A 15,027-nucleotide genomic window follows, 5' to 3' on the forward strand; every position below is an offset into this window, starting at 1 on the left:
AACTCGGCCAAAATCGCTTAGGCGATTACAGCGCCAAAAAAGAAGAAGAGAAGATTTTTTTTCTGTAGAATACGTATTCATTTTTTTGACGATTTAAAAAAAAAGGGAGGACAGTCGGGTCTACGTTACCAGAACGACGTGAATGCGCATCGAAGTCGGTTGTATTTTTTGCATAAAATTACTTGTTATTATTGAGATACAGTTTCGCTAGTGTTTACAGATTTCTCGACATACTTGTTCATNACCATTTTTACGTAGAAATCAAAAACCAACAGACTTTTACGTATGTAATGCTGTGCGTTGGGTAACCGCTTACACGCGAAGCTCATTTAACAGATTCCTTATGTGACAACTCTCAAGCAATGCCAAGTATGCATAACGGAGCCTTTACTGTGGGTGCTTTAAGATTCATTTTGTAAATATGTATGTACATATAAAAAACAATTGCGTTATTTTATTTTATTTTAAATTATGCATTTTATTCGTGCAATTTTTTATGTTTAATAGTTTTGAGAACATTTTTTGGTTCTGTTGTATTCTTTTATTGCATGCATTAAACTTTCTTAATTTAAGTTATAATATTGAAGATATGCCTTCTGCCTTTGTCAAGCACTTTAGCTAGGTTCGAGAAGTTTAGCATATGCGCGTAAAAGTATAGAGTAGGTATACGGCTGTGTTGCCGCGATTCTCCAACATCTTGTCAAAGGAGAATACATATTGGTGGCAATCACGGAATCCATCGTAGTCCGATTTTTCATAAAATCTACGAAAAGGCGATCACTGAATAGGAACTGTTATAAACGTGTGTATTCAAAGCATACGCTGCGTTCGTAGCTACTCGAATTCAATAGCATTTTCGTAGATTTCACGTAAAATCGGACTACGATGGAATCTGTGATAGCCTTGATTAGTTCGTGCGAGTATGACGTATGGATCGATTATGGATGGCAACGGAATCTCAGTTGGGCTGCCGATGGACAGCGCCACTGAAATGAAAATGTATTATATTATGAATAGCAATAATTAAGTTTCATAAAGTTCAAAATGATACAAATTAAAAAAAGTTGAAAAAAGAAATAAAGTATCTCAATCAAAATTTCCCGGCAGCCTCAAAAATGCAGTTGCCAATATAGCGCAACTCAGTTTCTAGCTTTCAGTTGCTAGTTGCCATCTGTAATACCATTTCAGCTACTGGCCAACCAACTGAAGTTCGGTTGTCCTCCGTAATCGACCCATAAAATCGGAATTGAATATGCATGCACGTTCTGCAGAACGATAAATATTTTGTATATATATATTTAACGATTGTCAAAGGCATGCCAGAAGATGTTTCATCATAGGTTTGGGGCCATCATCTTCATCGAGTAGGTTCTTCGATTCCAAAAACTTTACAACCTCTATATGCCAGCAACCCTTAGTGTTTTTGCCAATGACATGGCACTATTGCACTGTTAATAACCAAATTTAGCCGCAGTTGCATTCAGACGTGATATAATAGCTGGTGTCGGCAAGCTGTGGGAATGCCCAGAAGATGGCGTTTGTTCAGCTATCGAAATCATTGCACCGACGGCGGTTGGCAGTACTGCTGGTACATATTTACCACAGCAGTGGTTGGGGCATTTTGTTCTGCAACAATAGCCTGCAATGATGACATGTCCTATAATGTCGACGAGCAAAGATATAAAATTGAAAATGACTAACCTTATTCCCGGCTGATTTGGAAGACCACCCTTGGTCACGACCAGAACGCATTTACCAAAAGGAAAAACCGCAGGGATTGCAGTAGTTCTTATAATCACCGTTGATGATGCTGTGCTTGTTTTTAATAGTCTGAAAAGACAGAAATTTGCATTAATCAAATGTTAAACACATCAAAAAAATAAATTTTAATAATTTGTTTACCATTTCACAAACCGAATTACCAAGAAATATAAACTCACCGCGATGCGATACAGAAATAAAAACCAACAGGACTGCATTTTCTTGGTAAACAACACAAGCGCTCAGAGAAATCTGATCCGCAATATTATTTTGTAAAAATAAGAGCTGAAAAGAGTTTCCAAACATGATTATCGCATTATCTAATTAGCGCACATTGTTGTGTTTATTTTTAGTAGAATATAATTGTATTATCTAAGACTTTTTTCAATGTTTCCTAATATTCATTCTTTTGGCATGCAAAAACAACCATGTGCTCAATTTCTTGTGGGGAAATTTGGTCCCCATAAAGGACTTTCACCACGAAACAGCTACATAAACAAAAACCTTTTCTACTGGTATTCACAGAGAAAATGATACAGGTAAAACGCAAGTTTTTAAAAGAAATTGCAAAATAAAATTTTTTGATATAATTTTACTTCATACAAAATAAAAAATATAGTATTTGTACTTACGACTTTAAAACGAAACATTCGCAAAACAAAAACGATCGTTATAATATATTCACTTTTTTTTACTGAGGAGAACAAACGAAACAAATAGCGTCAAAAAAGCGTATTTTAAAAACTAAAATGAAACATTTTACAATATTGTCCCAACAAGTTGTAGTGCGATACAATTTTCAACAACCAAAATAAAACTAGACATTTTTAAAACAAAAACGTTCATTTATTTTCAGTCAATTAGGTATGAAAAATATTTAAACCTAAAATGTTTTGCATTAAAATTTAAAAGCTACTTAGCTATAATGAAAAACTTTCTTATGTATGAATCATTTTTCGGAAAAATTGTGTTCAGATAAATAAGTTACTTCAATCTCCAGAAAAGGCGATGAAGTGTATACAAACAATACTGCCATTCTATCCACTAACTGCATACATATAAGGGACATTGGTGGAATTCTTTGACCTAAAAAAGCTTTGGTAAGAGTAACTTATAAAAACAAAATCCTATGGGTTATTGAATATTCATTTAAAACTTTCTTAATTTAAATTACAGGATTTGATAAGCGTGAAGCAAAATTAGCAGGCCCAGCTTGGAAGTAAAGCAGGAACATCTGTATGTATGTATTAATGTATGTATATAGTAAAGCTCTAGATATCCGGGTATCGAGCAATGCGAGTAGCTCTGTGTACTGTGGTTTTGCCATCGCCGCGAGTTGTTTTGGTGTGCGCATAGTTATTTAAAAATATAAAGTTTGATGCCAACCGGGGTTTCTCAGTGGATATATAATTCATGAGAATTATAGTTTGAAAGTATCTATTTAGCCAGATATTGACCTGGGTTTTCGCACGACTGTTCCTGTTTCATCGTTTCTTTTTAGGAAATTTTTACGACCATATACATATGTATTATTTACACTAGTAACTATTTATGTAAATGTGTATGTATTTTTTATGCTTAATATATGCAAATAAAAGAAGAAAGTAAACACAACAACCATCGAGTAAATTTTTATTTGTGTCAAACTGAAACTTTTTTTCCAATAATAAACGGTTAGCTGATTCAAGTCTACAGCAAGTTCACAAAATTAATTGAAAACTTGTATCAACCAAAGCATTGTTTATATTTGCTCAACAATGATTTTATTCAGCTAAAAATATTGTCCACTCAAGGTAGTCGTTTTGCAATTATTACCAAATAAACATTTGTCCCAACTAGAAGTCTCAAGTAAATTGCATACTTTCGTGAACTAGATATTTATTTCGCCATATCCAACTATGCCACTTGGTCACTATAACCAAATCTTGGTAATTATAACTAAACCTTTTTCTGAGTGTATGTAAGTATCGAATATTATTTGTCAAAGGTCTGTTGAAAAAACTGCGTGCATCGCTAGTACTTTTTCTATTTTTTCTTATATAAGTGTAATTATTTATTTTTTCTCATAAAGCTTTTTATGATTAAGTTCCGTGATTCCTTTTATTAGTCTTTCAGCTCGAAAACAGCCACTCACATCCTCGCTCAATTACAAAATGCCGTAACTAACTAAAAATCCAAAATTCACTTTTTGATTGATTATAATGCATTTCATCGAATCACAGTCCCCACATCGTTTAATGCAATACAAAATTTAGTTTAATTTAGTTAGTTGTGGCTTTTTTGCATTTCAGCGACAATGTGAAATACGACCTTTCCATACTATTTAACGATATGTTGAAAATTCTCGTTCATTAGCCTCAAAATATCAAAGCACATTGAGCGCATGGAGTGGAACAATAAAACGGATTTGATGGCTTATGGTACCAACAGCGGTGAGTAATTAATTGTGACTGCCTGCAACTAGGAAAAGTCGAGCGTAGCTAATAAAAACACTAATTACAAGTTATTCATTACAGGTGAACCTTTCCAATAAGTCACTCGGGAACTAAGCAGATCTGAGACCTTCATCGTCCGTGACTCTAACAATTCAAATTAATATAAAAAACGGTGTGCCTCTTTAACAAAATAACATTCCCACGACAGCCGGTTCTATGTACCGGAATGACTCGGGTTTTACCCGACCAACAACCCTTGGTTTCGGCGATCTAACCCCGTTTAGGTGGGCGAAATCCATCAAACGTTGCTCGATCCTAGGGCTACACCTTCTCCGCACGTTTCTGCTCAGGGCTGGCAGAGAGTCGAACCCAGGGCCAGAAATCTACACCTGCTGCGTATGCCAGAGACGACTGCATACAAACTCCACCTCGGTCAGGTGCAATTCCTCTGACGGGTGGAGTCACCTCCGTAACTGCTCGGCCCTGCGTACGCACCGGCAATGGACCACGTCGTTCGTGGCCCCATGCTGTGCGAACCGGACCGCCTCCACGGGAAACCACCACCCGCCTGGGCAGCACACAATCAACACACCCACACCCCAACACAACACAACAATAGACACACAAACAAACACAATAGCACCCACAAACCGCCGCCGGCAACTCCTAGTCCCTCCGACAATCTGCTCTGTTTGTCAGTCCAGAATATACCGTAACATGACATCAGTCAAGTGCAACTCTTGCCTCGGCTGGTGCCACTTTAGGACGTGCTCAGGACTTCGCAACACACGAGATTGGACGAGTGACTATGTGGGCCCCTGCTGTGCTGCCCCGTCGCATCCCTTCACCACCACAAGGCAGCACCCCCTTTTGCAGCACGTACGGCAGGGGGCCGGCAGGCAACACAACTCTTTAACACCACACATCACAATCGGTCTCCCAAGGCACACAAAGGTGCTACAATTAACTGTAACGGACTCCAGAGCAAGATCGAGGAGATAACTGTCTTTATGGGAAGGCATGGAATATTAATAGCTGCGGCCCAAGAGACGAAGTTGCGCGGCAATTCAACCCTGTTGAATTGCGCTGTATACAACGTGCACCGTCGAGATCGCGAGCGAGGTAATGGTGGAGGTTTAGCGTTCATCACGCACCACACTATGCAGTATCGTCTCATTGAAGCAGAAATCGACCACAGGGATACCATTCTGGAATGTCAGGGTATTGCTATCCGGTCAGGCGATGTTGAGCTCGAAATATTTAACGTATACATACCCCCTGTCACCAGCTGCCCGGCAGGATATCACCCTGAAATAGGTGCGCTACTCAGAGGTGAAAACCGTATGGTAGTTGGTGACTTTATCGCGCACCACGATCTCTGGCACTCAAGCCTGTCAAATGATTGTAGGGGAATACATCTGGCTGAGCAGATAGACGATTCGACATTCTGCACAATGAACGACTACGCACCCACCAGGAATATGGGCAGCTGCTGCAGATCTAACAATTGTCAGCGCTGGTCTAATAAACAGCGTATCATGGCGACCTATGCTGACTCTAGCATCAGACCATCTGCCCATAGTCATCTCGATTGATAAACCTGCCGACTTTGCTTCCGTGGATCACCGGACTTATGTCAACTTTTCCAAAGCTGAATGGAAAGGTTTCACGGATGTTACTGAGGGCGCCTTCACTGCACTACCCATACAAACCGACGTTCATGTAGGTGAACGTAAGTTCCGCAGGGTTGTCACTGCTGCTGCAGCTCGCTTCATCCCAGCAGGATGTATTAAGGACCCACGTCCAAATTTTCCTGCCGAAGCGGCTGTTCTAGCTGATGAGCGCGACAACCTTCGTCAGGCCGATCCCGGAAATCCCCGTATTAGGGATCTTAATTCTGAGATTCGGCAACTTGTGAACGTACATAAGCGAAAGAAATGGGAAGAGCATCTGAAGACCTGCAACTTCCCCTCTGGTGTGAGCAAGCTTTGGTCAACCGTGAGGTCTTTCTCCAACCCGACGAAGCGCGACGACAGAGTCGAGATAGACTTTGGTGATCACGCTTCGTCGGACCCGGAGAGATGCGCGAGCTATTTTAGCCGGCAGTTCATTCTGCATCCTCCGGTGGATAAAGCCAAACGTCGAGTGACCAGAAGGCTGCACAAAATGCCAAAACCTTGCCAAAACCTAGTGTGCCTCTTGTTTTCACCAGCGGTGAGGTAAGGGTAGCCATCGGGAAGGCGAAAGCCTCAAAAGCCATTGGATCTGACGGAATATGCATGCTGATACTGAAAAAATTGTGTCCTGCGGGAGTAGCGTACCTAACGGAGGTCCTCAACCTGTCTATGGCCACTCTCATCATTCCAGACATGGGGGAAAATGGGGAGAGTGGCCCCCCAACCCGCCCGATAACTCTCCTTTCCCCGGGAGCGAAGACACTCGAGGCCCTGCTGCTCCCGTACTTCACGAACCACCTGACCCCAGCGAAGCATCAACATGGGTTCCGTAAAGTGCATAGTACAACAACAGTACTTAACGCCATAAACACTCAGATAACTCGTGGCCTAAACCGAAACCGCCCCTGTGAGAGAACTATTCTAGTAGCGTTGGAGCTGTCCAAGGCGTTCGACACTGCCAGTCATTCAACGCTACTAGAAGATATAGAGGCCTCCTCACTCCCACAGGGACTCAAACGGTGGTCGGCGAATTACCTGAGTGGTCGACACTCGTCAGTAATCTTCAGAGACAAAACTAGCAAGCCACATAAAATTAAACAGTGGGTACCACAGGGTGGTGTCCTGTCCCCGCTGCTGTTTAGTTATTACATATCAAAGCTTCCTCAGCCACCAGAGGATGTTAATATAGCCTCGTATGCTGACGATTGTTCGATCATGGCGTCTGGGAATGGAATTGATGACTTGTGCTCAAAAGTAAACGGTTACCTCTCCGAACTTTTTCGCTTCTTCACTGCAAGGAGCCTTGCCCTATCCCCTGCGAAATCATCGGCAACCCTTTTCACCACCTGGACGAAGGAGGCCAGACTGCCACTGGGTATTCACGTCGATGGCGTAACAACGACAGTGAATAACCCGAAAATCTTCGGAGTTACCTTCGACAGTCTACTCTGAAGTCGCTGGCCGGCAGCACTTGGGGCAAAGATAAAGAAACGTTGTTGGCAACATACAAGGCAATTGGCCGGCCGGTTGTAAACTACGCAGCGCCCGTATGGTCTCCGGGGACTAGCAGGACGCAGTGGATGAAGCTGCAGACCTGCCAAAACACGGCATTACGAACTGCGACAGGTTGCCTCCTGATGACGCCTCAACACCACCTTCATGACGAGGCCCAGATGCTCCCAGTAAAGAACCTCGCTACAAGCACACATTTTTTAATGGAGTGGAACAATAAAACGGATTTGATGGCTTATGGTACCTGGTGAGTAATTAATTGTGACTGCCTGCAACTAGGAAAAGTCGAGCTCAGCTAATAAAACACTAATTGCAAGCTATTCATTACAGGTGAACCTTTCCAATAAGTCACTCGGGAACCTTCATCGTCCGTGACTCTAACAATTCAAATTAATATACAAAACGGGGTGCCTCTTTAACAAAATAACAAGATTTTAAACAGTTTTCAAACCAGTCGCAGAAGACAGGATTACAAATGAATTAAAAAAAACTAAAATCGAAAAACGCTGATGACATAACAGGTTCTTCAAATTTTGAAACAACAAAAAGAATTGGTTCTGCAAATTGGAAAACAACGGTGTTTAAACAACGTTCTTGCCATGATGGTAGATTGTGAAGATGAAAGTCAGGAGGAAAAGCAACCCGGTGCAATTCTCAAAAACGAATTATTGCACCGCAAAAAAAAACTGAAAGTCCTCTCATCTGATGCATCGTCAATCGAAAATAATTTACAATTTTGTCAAGTTTCAAGTTTTTCAAATCTGTCGCCTCAAGCGAGTAGTTATTTAGTGGTGCAGGTTTGATTAACGTCCCTTTAAGAAAGGCTGTAATCCGAAAAGGCAGCAAAATCACTCTTTATTAAATACAATGTTCCAATTTTTAAATTCAAGTACTAAAAAAAAAACATTATTAAAAATTACTAACTTTTCCATTTTTTATTTACCTAAATCCACGGATGTTAGTTTTTAAACATCCGCATCCGCATTCGCATCCGCGGATGTCTAAAATTCCACATTCGCAGCTTCCCTAGTACAGAGCCAAAGGGAACATTTTTTTGCAGATCTTCCGTTGTTCCGTTGGCTGCCTACATGCACACGAACGTAGCAATGCTTTGAACGATATGAAACAACAAGTAATTTTTAGGAAAAAAAAAACCGACTTCAACTCCCATATAAAAATATATATATATATATATCTCATGATCCATTGATCGGATCTCAACCAGATTAGTATGGGACCACCTCTGAGACACTACCTTTCCGATGCAAAATTATCGAAATCGGTTGACGTGATACAAAGTTATGCGGTAACATACATAAAAAAAAAAAATAAAAATAATATTCCGACGAACTGATAACCTCCTTCTTTTTTGGAAGTCGGTTAAAAACAGAAACGAAAGCGAATATATGGAACAATTTTTCATTCTCTTATATCCCGCTGAGACGCTGCCTATCGATATGAACGTAGCAATGCCTTGCTCAATGTAAAGATTTTAAAATCTTTCGACGCAAATATTCCGAAAATGGTTCAATCAATCTCAAATCTGAAAACCTGCCACGTTTCAGATCGAGCACTTTAATTTGATGTATAATTTGTCTCTGTACGACTTGAATAATATATAGATTTTTGCACATATAAATATATTATATGGACATTTGAGGTATTTTATTTTTATGTTAAGAAAAAAAATTTAATATAATTTTGTTATTCAGTCTTTAGTACTCTTAAATATAAATCCATATAAAATACATTTTAATTTTTTTGTAGTTTATTCAAATTATATCTATATATTAATACGCTAACATAAATTTTGTCTCCGTTCGTTTGGCGATTCTACCGAACCGATTTCAAAACCAAGAACACCGTTGGAAAGGCATTTTTCCGAAGATGAGCAGAGTTTTTATGGTTTCACAATTGGTTGAAAATTACGGCCAAAACCGTCGTTTAAACATTTTCGAATTGTGTATACATGTTGCTGCAACATGTTCAATTTGACATGTTTCGCCTGTTGTTTCACTACACATTTGAAATTAAGCTTTGAAATAAAGATAAATATGAAGATGAAGAAATAAATGATAACGATGAAGTCAAAAAAAAAGAAGGCAAAAGTGAAGATAAAGACGAAAATGGAGACAATGACAGATACATAAGAATTAGGGTAACTGAAAGGGTAAGAACATTTCTTGAATTTATGAAGTGAAACTTCTTTAGCGGCAGTTGGTTGGTTGGGAGTAAATTGTCAAATTCAAGGGGAATAATGCACATGGAAATAGTTCTCAGCGGTTTAGCGGTTTGAGAATAAAAACAAAAACAAAGATGCCTAGAGGTACAGGCAAAAACGAAGATCAAAGTAAATTTAAACACTTTAAGGTAAAGGTGAAGAGGAATATGCAAAAATAAAGATAAATATGAAGAAAAGGATGAGGATGAAGATCGATATTGTTATCGATATAAAACTCGATATTTTTATCGATATAATAATCGATATTGCTATCGATAAAATAATCGATATTGTTATCGATACTGTTATTGATTAAATAACCGCTATTGTAATCGATATAATAACCAATATAATAATCGATATTGTTATCGATACAATAATGGATATTGTTATCGGTATAATAATCGATTAAATAATTGATTTTGTTATCGATTTAGTCATTTATATTGTTAACGATATGTACAATAATCGATACTGATGATTGTTATATTTATCGACAAATTAATCGATTTTACAATCGTTGTATTTTTCTATATGTTTATGGATATTGTTATCGGTATTTTTATCGACACAGTTATCAACAGGGTTATCGATACACTAATCGGAACATGGAATGTGATCACATTACATGACATCACATCACATTTTATCACATGATATGAAGATATATATGTGTTTTGCATCACATATGTGTTTTGCATCACATAATATGATATCACATCACACGATATCATGTGACATGACATATCATATAATGTCACATTATATGGCATGACATCACATGACGACATCACATGATATGACATCGTATGACATGACATGGCATTACATGACGTGGCATCACATGATATGACATCATATGGTATGACATCATATGACATGACGTCAGAGGATATGACAACACATGACATGATATCCTATCACATCACATAAAATCACGTCACATCTTATCACGTCATCGCACCTCATCTCATCTACGTGAATAGAAAAAGAAAAGGATATAAGCAAAGATGTGAAAGATAAAAACAAAGATGAAGACCAAGGTAAAGTTACCGATTTCAAAACCAGAAACACCGTTGGAAAGTAATTTTCTGTTTTTATAGTTTCGAAATTGGTTGAAAATCGTCGTTTAAAAATTTCCATATTTGTTAACGATTGTTTTTGCAACCTGTTCAATTCAAGCGTTTCGCATTTTGTTTTACTTCGTATTTGAAATTAAACTTTGAAATAAAGATAAATATGAAGATGAAGAAACAAGTGATAACGATGAAGACAAAAAAAGGCAAAAGTGAAGATAAAGACGAAAATTGAGATAAAGGCGAAAATGGAGACAATCAGAAATACATAAGAATTAGGTTAAAAGATAGGAATCGAAATAAAATCAGCCATAAAGGTTACTGAAATTTATCGAATCATCGAAGTTTATAGTTATCGAAATTTATCCATGCTTATTAAGTTATCGCAACGTATCGAATTATTCAAACTGATCAATGGTTACTGAGTTGTCGAAATTTATAGACACAGAAACTTAGTTGTCCAAATTTACGGATAGTTATCGAGCTATAAAAACGTGTGGGATTAACGAAATTTGTCAAGTTAAAGAAATGTATCAAGTTATCGATATTTATTGAATTATCATTATTTATAGACTTAACGAAATATATCGAGGTGTCGTAATGCATAATTATAATTATTGATCTACTGAAATTGGTTGGTTCAACAAAGCAAAGTTTATGGAATTTTCAAAATTTATCGATTTATCGAAATTTCAACGTTATATAAGCTTATCGATTTATCACTGCTTATCGAATTTAATCGTCTTAACAGAGTGTAACGAGTTATCAAAATGTTTAGATAGTTTTCGTGAAATGTGGAGAAGTCAAAAGTAAAAATTTATAAAGGTATCCAAAGTTTTTACATTTTTGAGCCATCGAATTTCACAGTTATCGAAATTGGTCGAGTTAACGAATTTTGTTGAGTTATCGAATTTAGGGTTCTTGAAATTCATCGAACTATCGATATGTATCAAATCATTGAAATTTATCAATAAACTTGAATGTATCGGGTCAATTCCAAGTCCTGCCGAAGTCCTCCAATGACCTTCTCAGATAAAAAAGAAAATTTGTTACGTGTTAGCAGAAGATTTTCCGGTTAGTTAATTTGTACCGTATAAGTATCGCTACGTGTTAAGTTAGAAAACCTCTACAAGGCTTCTAAAACTAGAAACACTGTCGAATTTCGACAGTAACTGGCACTCTAGTTTAAAGTTAATGCCTTGCACATCTAATTATTTGACAGGGGTATCACAAAAGTCCAATCATAGAGGTGTTCACGAAACATTAGACCAATTAAAAAGAAGATACTTTTTTCAAAAAATGAAAGAGTTAATAAACAGGGTGTTGAACAATTTCGAAATATGTTCGAGGCACAAGTATGATAGAAACAACAGACAGAGCCATAAAGTTTGAATTGAGTGAAACTCCAAAAAAACCGATGGAAGTAGTTCACGTTGATGTTTACGCAGTCCATAACGAGAATAGATAAATTTAGCAAATTTTCCTGCGATTATTTGTTGTCGTCAAGATCTAGTGTAGGTATAGTACAAAAGCTAAAACATTATTTTTTTCACATCATGGCATACCAAAGAAACTTATTTTCGATAACGCATTGGAATTCGCATCAACTCTTTTCAACGAATTTCTAAAATTTAACGATATAGAAGCTCACGTTACTTCTGCGAAAAATTTAACCGGTAATTCGCCAGTTGAAAGGCTTCATTCAACTTTAACAAAAATAACACGAATTTTATATCATCAAGATAAAAATAAACCAATAAGTGAAATTGTTAACGAGGCGATCCTAACATATAAAAATTCCATTCACTCTTCAACCAAACTTACTCCCTTCGAGGCAATAGCAGGTCATTACTTCAGATCGAGACAATTTCCTGCAAATACTTCTGTTGCGAATAACGAATTTTTACACAACCATATTAAAGAATACGAAAAGCTTGCTTACTTATCAAAATGTAATGCATTGTACACGAAATAGAATAGAAAATATGTAATTTATAATACCCCTCATTAAGCATTCGTTTGTTTGAAAGGGGAGAAGTTATGACGTAGGCCAAACGTAACATATGCATAGCCACCTTAAGCTCATAATCATATATGTATGTAACCTAGGCTTAAGTAATCGAAAAACGCTTCTAAGTTTTTCGATAAAAAAACAGGAATAACTAGGATGGAGTTGTAAAAAGAACTAGCGTGACAACAAAAGATAAAATTAGAGAAAATAAAACTAAAGTTTACCTAAATCCAAATAAAAAACAAAAGTTTATTTCCTGAAAACCTTAATTCGCACTGCGTCCGATATTCGGTCGACATATGAACAGACTTACTCCGGAACAACGTTTGTAAATCGTGCAAATTTATTACCCAAAAAATTGTTCGGTTCGCGCGACGCATCGGGCGCTGCGGCCAATATTCGGTCGACATAATCGCCCAGCAGAGTCGGTAACTCGAGCAACTATGGATCGGTTTCGCACCACGATTACTCTAGTGGATAATGCGCATCCTCAGAGATGCCGTGCAGTGCGCACCGAATACAATATTGCTGCTGTGGAGCAGAGTATCGAAGAAGGCCACAATCGCGCGCAACAATTGGAGCTGTGCCCATCCACTTTATGGAAGATTTTGGTGAAGGATCTTGGTTTGCGGGCTTACAAAATCCAACTCGTGCAAGAATTCGAACCCGAACGACCTTCAAGCGCGTCGCACGTTCGGTGAATGGGCCCAAAACGAGATGGCCACCGATCCCGATTTTCACAAGAAAATTTTGTTCAGCGATGAATCTCACTTTTGGTTGAATGGGTACATTAATAAACATTTGGAGTAATGATAATCCGCAAGCCATTATTGAGGCGCCGTTACCATCTTAAAAAGTCACTGTTTGGTGTTCTCTATGTGCAAAGGGAATCATTGGTCCATACTTCTTCAAAAATGAAGCCGGCCATAATGTTGCAGTCAGTTTGGAACGCTATAGAGCCATGATTAATGACTTTTTCGTGATTGAATTGGAGGATGTTGATGTGGACGACGTTTGGTTCCAACAAGACGGCGCTACCTGCCACACAGCCAACGAAACAATCAATTTATTGAAGGAAATTGGGCCTCCCGGCTGGATTTTATTCGAGCCAGCCGCGGCGGTCACTTGCCCGAAATCATAAACATAAATGCAAACCCTTATCTTTATAATAAAGCTAAATTCTTGGCCATAACATTAAACTTTATGCGTTTTATTTCTTCTTGAAAACCACATGTCTAAAAAAACGCCCTTTATAATAAAAAAGGTTAATGACTTCAGAGAGAGGTATGAAGCGTAACACGATTTTTTTTTAGTCCAATCGACTAACGAAGCACGTCCAGGGCTAGTATACTGATCTAATTATGTGCATATGTATACTGATCTAATTATGTGCATATGTATTTATATTCCTACATATGCATTTGTATTCACTTAGCTTACGGGAAAAATGAAATCGAACTGTGACCGTCACGACAACTAGAAACTTGAACTTAAGGTTAAATTAGTGGTGACATAACATAACGCCATAGCCATAAGCATTGCCATAACCGTAACCACATTAAATATCATCGATTGTATGTATTATAACCATAGTAGTAAACAATGTCACCGACTCGGGAAAATGAGTAATATCGTAGTGTATTTGCGCAGAACTTCTTTCACTATCACTAAATTCGTAAAACTGAACAGCAGATCATAATAAAATATGTACATCAAATTAAAGGTAATATTTGCACTTTCCTAATAATATAAATTTCTTTTGCATTAATTATAAAATTTTTTCAAAAAAGGTTATTTTACGAAAAATAGGTTTTTTTAGTATCCTTGGACTAAAATTGGCTGTCTTTAGTTTGACATCATCACTTAGGGTTTACACCGGACAATACTGTCATGACCAGGGAACGGATTTTATGGAAATTGCCTTTTTTCTGCTAAAGAGATAGAGTATATTCGATTAAGAATGTCCACGATTTAGCTTTCCCTGATTCCATATATACACATTTGATGTTGCCTTTTTTAAGATACGGGGTGTTGATAAAATTGTAAAGGGCGAGGAAAACGCCGTTATTCCTGATAATATGAACGTTTCAAACGTTCCATATTTAAATTGGGCTCCACTTGTATCAACTTACGTCGAGCGCACATTTAGTACATTCAAGGCTTTTCTTCGCGAAAATCTAATGAAAATGCTGCCAGAAAACTTCAAAATACATCTTGTGGTTCAATATTACTACAACTATACAGATTAAAGTTTTTTGAATTAGAAACTCGAAAGGATAAAATAGTCAAAGATTCAAAGTACAAATTTTTCATCTAATGAAACTAGTTCATAGTT

At 37.6% G+C, this 15,027-nt stretch overlaps 1 long non-coding RNA gene across 1 annotated transcript; it reads right to left on the minus strand.

The window, feature by feature from the left end:
* Window positions 1-493: 493 nt before the first annotated feature.
* Window positions 494-2,264, minus strand: LOC108372239 (uncharacterized). Its single transcript, XR_001848828.1, has 3 exons — window positions 1,941-2,264; window positions 1,702-1,830; window positions 494-1,639 (listed from the first exon to the last, which is right to left on the minus strand). It is a non-coding gene; the product is annotated as an uncharacterized LOC108372239 (long non-coding RNA).
* Between the last annotated feature and the right edge of the window lie 12,763 nt (window positions 2,265-15,027).

Source organism: Rhagoletis zephyria, unplaced genomic scaffold (genome assembly GCF_001687245.7).
Source record: "Rhagoletis zephyria isolate East Lansing unplaced genomic scaffold, Rhagoletis_zephyria_1.1 Rzeph_scaffold_05568, whole genome shotgun sequence".
NCBI lineage: Eukaryota > Metazoa > Arthropoda > Insecta > Diptera > Tephritidae > Rhagoletis > Rhagoletis zephyria.